This window comes from Equus przewalskii, unplaced genomic scaffold, assembly GCF_037783145.1.
Source record: "Equus przewalskii isolate Varuska unplaced genomic scaffold, EquPr2 contig_R2037, whole genome shotgun sequence".
Taxonomy (NCBI): Eukaryota; Metazoa; Chordata; class Mammalia; order Perissodactyla; family Equidae; genus Equus; species Equus przewalskii.
The window spans coordinates 96,202-108,266 of record NW_027228637.1 but is presented as its reverse complement, the minus strand read 5'-3'; the positions used below and the strand labels follow the sequence as shown (position 1 = coordinate 108,266).

At 54.1% G+C, this 12,065-nt stretch overlaps 1 long non-coding RNA gene across 1 annotated transcript in view; it reads right to left on the bottom strand.

The window, feature by feature from the left end:
- Nucleotides 1–11,004, bottom strand: part of LOC139081412 (uncharacterized) — a 34,368-nt gene extending 23,364 nt beyond the window's left edge. The window contains exons 1-2 of the long non-coding RNA XR_011536503.1: nt 10,933–11,004; nt 6,033–6,074 (exon numbers count right to left, since the gene is read on the bottom strand). This is a non-coding gene — a long non-coding RNA (uncharacterized lncRNA). The remainder of the gene's footprint in view (nt 1–6,032; nt 6,075–10,932) is intronic.
- Between the last annotated feature and the right edge of the window lie 1,061 nt (nt 11,005–12,065).

Below are 12,065 nucleotides of genomic sequence, written 5' to 3'. Positions count from 1 at the left end.
CTGGCAGGTTGTTCAGGCATGTCTGTCAGCTGGTGCAGGTGAATCTGGCACATGGTCCAGGCATGGCTGTCCCATGGTCCAGGAGTTTCTGACCATGGTTCTGACGAGTCCGAAATGTGGTTTGGGCATGTCTGGCATCTGATTCAGGCCTCTCGGGGAGGTGCTTTGCGGGTGTCCAGCAGGTGGTCCAGGTGTGTCCTACAAGTGGTTCCAGCATATCTGGCGTGTCCTTCCAGTATGTCTGGCCAGTAGTTCTGGCATGTCCAGAGGGCAGTTCTGGCATGTCTGACACCTGGCTCCAGTGTGTTCGGCAGGTGCTTCCAACATGTCCAATAAATGGTTATGGCCCATCATTAAGGTGGTGACGGCATGTCTGGAAGGGGGTTCAGGCTTGTCTGACAGGTGGTTCAGTCATTTCCACCACCTGGTTGTGGCATGTGCAACACTTATTTATGGCATATCCAATAGGTGGCTCCAGCATGTCCAGCAGGTGGATCAGTTGTGTCCAACACCTGGTTTTGGCGTGTGCGACACTTATTTCAGGTGTATCCAGCTGGTGATTCTGGCATTCCCGGCAGGTGATTCACACAATCTGGCAGGTGGTTCAGGAGTGCTCAGCAGGTGGTTCTGGCATGTTGGTCACCCAGTTCTGGCATGCCTGGCGTGTGGCTCTGGAATGTCTGTGTAGTGGTCCAGGCTGTTCCAGCATGTCGTTCAGGCTAGTCCGGAAGAGACTTCATGCTTCTCCGGCACCTGGTTCCAGCTTGTGCTGTTCCTGTTTCTGGACTATCTGGCAGATGGTTCAGGTGTGACTGACAGGTGCGTCCTGTGTGTCTGGCATGTGGTTCTGGTAGATTCAAATGGTGGTTCTGGTGAGTCCGGTAGGTGCTTCCAGGTTGTCCAGCATTTGGTTCCCACATGTCCAGTGGGTGATTCCAGCATGTCCAGCAGGTGGCTCCAGTGTGTCTGGGACCTGATTCTGTCATGTTGAGTTGCTGGTTTTGGCATGTCCGGGTGGTAGTTCCGGCATGTCTGGCAGGTGTTTCCAGCCTGTCTGGAAATTGGTTCTGGTGTATCTGTGAGCTGGTTCCGGCATATCAAGCAGCTGTTTTCTCAGTGTCCAGCAGGTTGTTCCAGTGTTTCTAGCAGGTGGTTCCAGAATGTCCAGCAGGTGGTTCTGGTGTGTCTGGAACCTGGTACTGGCATATCCAGCAGGTGGTTTCAGGGTTTTGGAAACTGGTTCCACTGTATCTGACAGGTGCTACCGGCATGCCTGGGACCTGATTCTGGAGTCTCTGGTGTGTGGTTCCAGAGTGTCTGCATTGTGGTTCCAAAGTTTCCAGCAGTTGGGTCCAGCATGTCAGGCAGGTGGTTCAAGAATTCCTGGTGGATGGTTCTGGTATATCTGGCAGGAATTTCTGGCATGTCCTGCACTTGGTTCCGGCATGTCTGGCAGATGTTCCGGTGTGTCTGAGTGGTGATTCCAGTGTGTCCGGCAGTTGGTCATGGCATGTCTGGCAGCTGTTTCTGGAGTTTAAGGGGCCTGGTTCTGGCATATCCAGCAGGCGATTTTGGCATGTCTGGCAGGTGGTTCCACTGTGTCCGGCACCTGTTTCTGGCATATTTGGCAGGTGGTTTCAGTGTATCTGGCACCTGGTTCCAGCATATCCAACAGGTGGCTCCAGTGTGTCCGGCAGGTGGTACAAGTGTGTCTGGCATATGGTTAAGGTACGTTTGGTAGTTGGTACCAGCATGTCCAGTGGGTGCTTCCAGTGTATCTGAGTGGTGGTGCCACTGTGTCCGGTGGGCGGTTCCAGCATGTCTGGCATGTTGTTCCCACGTATAAGTGGCCTGGTTCTGGCAAGTCAATCTGTGGTTCCTGCATGTCCAGCTCAGAGTTGAGGGTTCAGGGTTGCCCAGCAGGTGGTTCAAGTCTGTCTGGAAGGTGGTTCCAGTGTGTCTGGCACCTGGTTCTGGCATATCTGACAGGTGTTTCCAGCATGCCCAGCATGTGGTTCTAGAGTGTCTGTCGTGTGGTCCAGGTGTATCTTGCAGGTGGTTCTGGCATGTCTGGCCAGTGTACCTGTATGTCATTCAGGTGGTTGCAGCATGTCAGGGAGAGGGTTCCTCTGTGTCTGGCAAGAATTTCCAGTATGTCCAGAAGGTGGTTCTGACGTGTCTTGTGGGTGCTTCTGAGGTGTCTGGCAGTTGGTTCTGCATGTCCAGAGTGTGATTTGGCGTGTCTGGCAGGTGGCTTTGACGTGTCTGGGACCTGATTCTGGCATGTCGGATTGGTGATTTTGGCATGTCTGAGTGGTGGTTCCAGCCTGTCTGGCAGGTTTTTCCGGCCTGTCCAGAAGTTGGTTCTGGCATATTCAGAACCTGATTCTGCCATGTCCTGCAGGTGATTACAGTGTGTCCTTCAGGTTGTTCCAGCCTGTCTGGCTGGTGGTTACAGTGTTTCCAGCAGGTGTTTCTGGCATGCCTGGCCCCTGGTTCTGCATATATGTCAGGTGGTTTCAAGGTATCTGGCACCAGGATCCCCTGTATCTGACAGGTGGTTCCGGCACGTCTGGCCGGTGATTCCAGGGTGTCAGGCAGGTGGTTCCAGCTTGTCTGACTGGTGGTTCAGACATGTTTGGCAGGTGGCTCAATGCAGTCCAGCAGGTGGATGAGTCCTGTCCAGTGGTTGGTTGCAGAATATCAGGGATGTCTCTGGCCTGTCCAGAAGGTGGTTCCAGCTTCTCTGGCAGGTGGTTCTGGTGTGTCTAGCACCTGGTTCTGGTGCATCAGCTGGGTTTTTTCACAGTGTCTGGCACCTGGCTCTTCCGTATCCAACAGGTGGTTCCTGCATGTTTGGCAGGTGGTTTTGGAATGTCAAGCAGGGGATTCCTGTGTTTCTCACATGAGTTTCCCTTATGTCCTGAAGGTGATTCTGGAGTGTCCTGTGTGTGCTTCTGAGATGTCTGGCAGTTGGTTCTAGCATTTCTGTTGGGTGGCTCCAGCATGTCTGGCAGGTGGCTACAGTGTGTCCAGGACCTGATTCCGTTGGGTCCAGTTGGTGGGTTTGGCGTGTACAGGTCATGGTTCCATCATCTCCAGCAGCTGGTTTTGGTGTGTCAGTCAGGTGGTTCTGTCGTGTCCTGCAGGTGCTTCTGGCATGTCCTGGACCTGATTCTCACATCTCTGGTTTGTGGTTCTGGAGTGTCCAGATGCTGGTTCTCACATGTCCGGCAGTGGACTCCAGCATGTCAGACACGTGGTGCACAAATTTCTGGTGAGTGGTTTCAGCATCTGCAACAGATGGTTCCAGCGCGTCCAGAAGGTGGTTTTTGGCATGTCTGGTGGTGGTTCAGGACTCTCTGGAAAATGGTTCAGTCTTGGTCTGCAGGTGTTCAGTCATTGGGGGCACCTGGTTCCGGTGTGTGCAGGACCTGTTTTCGACCTATCCAGCAGGTGGTTCCGGTGTGTCCAGCACATGGTTCTGTCATGTCTGGGTCATGGTCCCAGAGTATCACGCAGGTGATTTTGATGTGTCTGGTGGGTTGTTCCAGTGTGTCCAGCACCTGGTTCTGGCATGTCCAGCAGGTAGTTTCTGTGAATCAGGCACCTGGTTCCAGCATATGCAACAGGTGGTTCCAGCATGTGAGGTAGGCAGTACCGGTGTATCTGGCACATGGTTCCAGCATATCTGGTAGGAGATTTTGATGTTCCTGGCCTGTGGTTCCACAGTGTCCATCAAGTGGTTCAGGCATATCCAGCAAGCGGTTCATTTTTTGGGGGCAGGATGTTCTGGCATATATGGCGGGTGCTACTGGCTTGTCATTCAGGTGGTTCCTGCATATCAGGCTGGGGTTTCCTGTGTGTCTGGCATGAGTTTCCAGTATGTACAGAAGGTGGTTCCGACGTGTCCATTGCGTGCATCCGGTGGGTCCAGCAGTTTGTTCCCACATGTCTGGTGGGTGGTTCCAGCATGTCTGGCAGGTGGTTCAGACAATTCTGGAAGGTGATTCAGGCATGTCCAGCAGGTGGTATTGGCATGTCAGGCACTTGGTTCCAGCATGCCCGGCATGTGGCTCCAGATTGTTGGTCTACATGATGGACACACCAGAACCACATCCCAGACACATGAGAAACAACTGCTGGGCATGTCTCAAACACCTGCCAGACACGCCAAAGCCACCTGCTTGACTCGCCAGAACACCCCTGCCAGACACACCCAAATCACCTGCTAGATACACCAAAACCATGTGATGGACATGCTAGAACCACCTCCAAGACACACTGGAACCATCTGCCAGATACGCCAGAAACAGCTCCAGCACACTCCAGAACCAGGTGCTGGAGAAGCCTGAAGCAGCTGCCCGACTAGCCTAAACCACCTGCTACCAGCCTCAACCAATTCATGGACATTCCAGAGCTGCACGCTATGAATGCTGGAACCAGATTCCGGACACACCAGAATCACATGCTGAACACACCAGAACAACCTGCCAGACTTGCGTGACCCACCTGCCAGACATGCTGGAACCACCTGTCAGATACACCAGAAACAGATGCTGCACATGCCAGAACCAGGTGCTGGACACGACTGAACCACCTCCTGAACAAGCCTGAACCATCTCTGGACACGACTGAACCACCAGCCGGACATGCTGTAATCACCTTAAGGATGTGCCAGAACAATCTGGTGGACATGCCAGAACCACCTGTCACACATGCCAGAGCCAGGTGCCAGACATGCTAGAACCACCTGCTGGACAGGCTGGAACCACAAGCCAGACATACTGGAAGGACACGCCAAACATGTCAGAATCACTTGCTGGACACACCCAGACCACCACCAGACACCCACAAGGCACCTCTCTCAGTGGCCTGAATCAGGTGTCAGACACGTCCAAACCACCTTTTGAACATGTCAGAACCACATTTCAGAAATGCCTGTATCACAGGATGGCCATGCCTGGACCATGTGCCTGATGCATCTGGACAAGCTGACATGCCAGAACAACTTGCCCGACATGCTGGAACTACCCACCGGAGATACTGGAACCATCCACCGGAAACGCCTGAACCACGTGCCACACATGCTGGAACCAACTGCTAGACATGTCGGTACAACCACCTGGACACTCTGGAGCCACCAGCTGGAGATGGAGAATCAGATGCTGTACACACTGGAAGCAACTGCCAGACGCAACAGAGCCATTTGTGGGAACTACCAGAATCACCCACCTGACAAGACATAACCACATTCTGGACATGCTGGAACCACCTGACTGACAAAGCTGGAACCAACTGCCAGACACACCAGAACCACCACACAGAAACTCTGGATCCACCTCCAGAGATACCAGAATCAGGTCCTTGACAGGCCAGAAGCACCTGCCGGACATGCTGGGATGACCTGTGGGAAGCACCAGAATCACCCTCCAGACATGATGGAACCACCATCTGGAAACGCCAGAACCACCTGATTGACACGCTGGAACGACCTGCCGGGCATGAGGGAAACACCTTCTGGACACGAGAGAACCACCCCAGACATGCTGCAAAGAACAGCCAGACACGACTGATCCACATGCTGTACAGCACTGACCCACCCAACAAACATGGATGAACCACCAGCTGCACACACCAGAAGGACCTGCCTGATGCCCTGGAAACACCTGCCAGACATGCCAGAACCACATGTCAGATATGGTGGAACTAGCTGACAGACACCATGAAACCACCTGCCAGATACGCCAGACCAGGTGTTGGACAGGACAGAACCACCTGCTGGACAAGCAAGAGCCACCTGCCAGACATGCTGGAACAACCTGCCATAGGTGCCGAAATCACCTGCCAGATATGCCAGAACCAGATCCTGAATATGCCAGAACCAACTTCTGGACAGGATGGAAAAACCTGCTGTACACTCTGAAAATACCTGCCAGACACACCAGAACCTCCACCCAGACATGCCGAAACCACCAACCGACATGATGGAATCAGGTCCTGGACATGCCATAGCCACCTGATGGACACACCAGAATCACCTGCCTGACATGCTGGAACCAACTGCTGGACACCTCGAAAGCACCCACCGGACACATTGGAACCACATTCCAGACACCCTGGAAACTCATGCCAGACACACAGGAATCCCCCACCTGACACACTGGAAACACCTGAATGACACACCTGTACCACTGCCAGGACATGCTGGAACCAGGTGCCAGACAAGATTGAACCACGTGTTGGATACACCTGAACCAGTTGACTGGCAATCTGGAACCACATGCCAGACACACCTGAACTAACTGCCAGACATGCCAGAACCACCTTTGGATATGCTGGAACCAGGTGCCAAATACCCTGAACCACCTGCTGAATACGCCAGAAGCAGGTGCTGGACATGGCAGAAACACCTGCCAGACATGTCAAAACCACCTGTCGGATATGCCATAACTATGTGCCAACACACCAGAATGATCTGCCTGATATGCCAGAAACAGGTCCAGCACAGGCCAGAACCACGTGCCAGACAAGCATGCAGCTGCTACAGGACTAGGTTGAACCACATGCTGGACCAGCCTGAACCACTTTACGGACACTCCAGAACCACAGGCTGGGCACACCAGAACCAGGTGCCCGACACACCAGAACCACCAGCTTGACACGCCTGAACTACCTGCCAGACTTGTGTGAGCCAACTGCTGGACATGCTGGAAACATGTGCCAGATACGTCAGAAACATATGTTGCACATGCTGGAACCAGGTGCTGGACATGACTGAACCAACCACCGGACGAGCCTGACTCACCTGCCTGACACGCTGGAACCAACTGCCGTACACGTCAGAACCACCACCCGGGCAATCTGGAACCACACACTGGAGATGACAGGTCCTGGTCATGCTGGCAGCACCTTCCAGACACGCCAGAACCACCTGATTCACATGCCGTAACCACCTGCCAGACACATACGGACCACCTGCGGGAAGTGCCAGAATCACCTGCCAGATAAAATGGAACCACCTTCCAGAAACGCTGGAACCACCTGACTGACGCACTGGAACCACCTGCCAGGGATGAGGGAACCACCTTCTGGACATGCCCGAACCACCCCCAACATGCTGCAACCAACAGCTGGACACAACTGATCCACCTGCTGGACAGCACTGATCCACCTGTCAAACACATCTGAACCCCTGGATGGACACGACAGAACCACCTGCCTGACACCCCAGAAACCCCTCCAGACACGCCAGAACAAGCTGTCGGATACAGTGGAACCAGGTGCCAGACACAGTGAAACCACCTGCCGGATATGCCAGAACCAGGTGCTGCCATGTCGGAACCACCTGCTGGACAAGCCAGAACCACCTGCAAGACATGCTGGAACAACCGGCCAGACAAGCCAAAATCACCTGCTGGATACGCTGGAACCAGGTCCTGAATACACCAGAACCAACTTCCACACAGACCAGAAAAACCTGCCTTACATGCTGAAATCGCCTGCCAGACATGCCACAACCACTACCCGACATGACGGAAACAGGTCCCAGACATGCCTTAGCCACCTGCTGCACATACCAGAATGACCCTCTGGTCATGCAGGAACCAACTGCCGGACACCCTGGAAGCACCCACCAGACATGTCAGAACCACCACACAGACATGCTGGAACCACCAGCCACATACACTGGAACAAATTGTCAGACACACTGGAAGCACTCAGCAGACATGCCAGAACCACCTTCCAAACATAACAGAACCACCTGCCAGACATACCTGAACCACCTGTTGGATATGCCTGAACCAGGTGCTGGATACACTGAAACCACCTGTAGAATATGCCAGAACCAGGTCCGGACATGGCAGAACCTGATGCCCAAAGGCCAGAACAACATGCTGGACATGCCTGAACCACCTGCCAGACACGCTGGAATCACCTGCTGGATACAATAGAGAAAGGTGTCGCACACACTGAAACCAGGTGCCGGACATGACTGAACCACCTGCCAGACAAGCTGGAGCCACCTACCAGATATGCCAGAAACAGGTGTCACACACACCAGAACAAGGTGCTGGATATGACTGAACCAAGTGATGGACAAGCCTGAACCACCTGCTGGACACACTGTAACCACCTTAAAGACATGCTGGAACTATCTGGTGGACATGTGGGAGCCAGGTGCTGGACACGCCGGAACGGCCTGTTGGACATGCCAGAACCCTAGGCCAGACATACTCGAAAGACACGCCAAACATGCTGAAACACTTGCCAGAAACACCCAGACCACCTGCCGGGCACCCCCATAGCACCCCCTGGAGAGGTCTGAATCAGACGCTGGACATGCCCAAACCATCATTCAGACACATCAGAACCACGTTTCAGAAATGCCTGGACCACAGGATGGCCATGCCTGGACCATGTCCAGGATGCACCTGAACCAGGTGACAGACACACCTGAAGAATCTTCCGGACACACCAGAACTAACCGCCAGACAAACTGGAACCATCCGCTTGAACCACCTGCCAGACACACTGGAACCAACTTCCAGACACGTCAGAATCACCACCCAGAAAGCCTGGAACCACCCCCTAAGATGCCAGAATCGGTTCCCAGACATGCCAGAAGCACCTGCCGGACACGCTGGGACCACCTGCAGGAACTGCTGGAATCACCCACTGGACACGATGAAACCGCCTTCTGGAAATGCCAGAACCACCTGACTGACACACTGGAACCACCTGCCATTCATGATGGAACCACCTTCTGAACATGCCAGAACCACCCCCAGACATGGTACAACCAACAGCCGGACACCACTGATCCACCTGCTGGACAGCACTGATCCACCAGCCAAACATGTCTGAACCACTGGATGGACACGAGGGAACCACCTGCCTGCCACCTGGAACCACCTGCCAGACATGCCGGAACCACCTGTCAGATACAGAGGAACCCAGTGCCAGACACTGTGAAACCACCTGCCAGATAAGCCAGAACCAGGTGCTGGACATGCCAGAAACACCTGCTAGACAAGCCGGGACCAACCGCCAGACTTGCCGAAACCACCACCTGACATGACGTAGTCAGGTGCTGGACACACTGTAGCCACCTGCTGCACACACCGGAATCACCCACTGGACCTGCAGGAACCAACTGCTGTACACCCCGGAAGCACCCACAGGACATGTTGGAACCACCACACAGACAAGCCAGAACCACCAGCCACAAATGCTGGAACCAATTGCTGGACACACCAGAAGCACACACTGGACATGCCGGAGACACCTTCCCAATGTAACAGAACCACATGCCAGACACTCTGGAACCACCTGTTGGATATGCCAAAACCAGGTGCCAGATACACTGAAACCTACTGTCAAATATGCCAGAACCAGGTCTGGACATGGTGGAACCTGGTGCTCTAAGGCCAGAACCACCTGCTGGACATGCCTGAACCACCTGTCAGACTTGTGTGAACCACCTGCCAGATACACCAGAATCACCTGCCAGACATGCACAAAACCAGTCGCTGGACACCCCAGAAGCAACCAACAGACACGTTGGAACCACCTATGGACATACCAGATGCTCATGCCAGAGACACAGGAACCCCCTGCCTGACTTGCTGGAACCACCTGAATGACATGTTGGCACCACCGTCCCCACATGCCCGAAACACCTGACAGACAAAACTGAACCACCTTCCAGACAAGACTGAACCACCAGCCAGATGTGCCTGAACCACTTGAAGGACAGTCCAGAACCACATGATGGGCACGCAGGAACCACCTGTCAGATATGCCAGAACCAGGGTTCAGACACTCCAGAACCATATGCTTGACTCACCAGGACCACCTGCAGGACACGCCAAAATCACCTACCGGATATGCCGCAACCAAGCCCCTTATATCCCAGAACAACACACCAGACATTCTGGAACCACCTACCGGACACACTGGAACCAACTGCCAGACACTCCGGAAGCACCAACCTGACATGCCGGAAACACCTGCTGAATGTAGCAGAACTGCATGCCAGACAGGCCAGAACCGCCTGTTTGATATGCCAGATCCAGTTGCCAGATACACTGAAACCACCCGCCAAATATGCTAGAAAAAGTTGCTGGACATGGTGGAAACACCTGCCGGCCATGTCCAAATCACCTGCTGGGTATGTCGAAACCATCTGTTGGACACATTGGAACCACCTCTTGGACACACCAGAACCATCTGCTGGATACACCAGAAACAGGTCCAACAGAGGCCAGAATCAGGTGCTGGACAAGCCTGAAGCAGCTCCTGTACTTGCATGAATCACCTGCTGAACCATTCAGGACCACTTTATGGAAATTCTGGAACCGCATGCCAGGCACGCTGGAACCAGGTGCCCAACACACCAGAACCACGTGCTGGACATGCCTGAACCCCAGCCAGACTTGCGTGAAACACCTGCCAGATGTGACAGAACCGCCTTCCAGATATGCCAGAAAAAGGTGTTGCACACACAGAAACAAGGTCCCGGACATGACCTAACCAACTGCCGGACACGCTGGAACCACCTGCCAGATACACCAGAAACAGGTGTCGCACATGCTGAAACCAGGTGCTGGACACGACTGAATCACCTGCTAGACATGATTGAACCACCGGCCAGATCAGCCATAACCACCTCAGGATGTGCCAGAACCATCTGGTGGACATGCTGGAACCACCTGCCAAACACGCTGGAGCCAGGTGCCAGACACGCCAGAACCACCTGCTGGACATGCCAGAACCACAGGCCAGACATACAGGAAGGATATACCGGACATGATGGAACCACTTGACAGACACTGCCAGACTACCTGCCAGACACCCCCAAAGCACCTCCCGGAAATGCCTGAACCACCTGCCTGACACACTGGAACTAACTTCCAGACATGTCAGCACCACCACAAGGACACTCTGGAACCACCCACGAGAGACGGCAGAATCAGGTCCCAGCACACCAGAAGCACCTGCTGGAATGCTGGAACCACCTGCGGGAACTGTGAGAATCAGGTTGCTGGTTTCGGCGTGTCCAGGTGGTGGTTCTGGCATGTCCGGCAGGTTTTCCCAGGACCTGGCTCTGGCGTATGAGGAATGTCATTTCAGCGCGTCCAGCAGGTTGTTCCAGCATGTCAGGCAGGTGGTTCTGGCTTGTCTGGCAGGTGGTTCTGTGCTGTCTGGCACCTGGTTCTGGCGTATCCAACAGGTGGTTTCACGGTGTCTGACACCTGGTTCTGCTGAATCTGACAGGTGGTTTCGGTGTGTCTGGAAGTTGGTGCCATCATACCCAGCAGGTGATTCCAGCGGTTCCCGAAGGTGGTTCCAGAGTGTCAGTCATGTGCTTCTTGCGTGTCCAGGACCTGATTTTGGTGTCTCCCGCTGGTGTTTGCATGTTGTCCACATGGTGGTTCTGACATTTCTGGCAGTTGGTTCCAGGGTGTCAGGCAGTTGGTTCAGGCGTTTCCAGTGGATGGTTCTGGTAAGTCCGGGAGGCTGGCCAGGCATGTCTATCAGCTGGTCCAGGTGCATCCGGCACATGGTCCAGACATGGCCGTCTCGTGTTACAGGCATTTCTGAAACATGGTCTTGAAGTGTCCAAATGGTGCTTTGGGTGTATCCAGCAGCTGATTCAGGCCTCTCCAGGGGGTGCTTTGGTGGTGTCTGGCAGATGGTCCGTGTGTGTCCAGCACTTCGTTCCGCAGTGTCCAGCGTGGCCTTCCAGTATGTCTGGCCTGTGGTTCCAGGGTTTCCAGCAGGTGGTCCTTGTGTGTCCAGCACTTGGTTCCGCAGTGTCCAGCGTGTCCTTCCAGTATGTCTGGCCTGTGGTTCCAGGGTTTCCAGCAGGTGGTTCCCACGTGCCCGGCACCTGGTTCTGGCGTGTTCAGCAGGTGGTTCCAGTATGTCCACCAGATGGATCCGGCACATCCGGAAGGTGGTTGCAGCGTGTCCATAAGGTGGTTCAGGAGTTTCCAGCAGGTGTTTCAGGCCTGTACGGAAGTTGGTTCCAGCATATCTGGCATGTGGTTCTGGAGTGT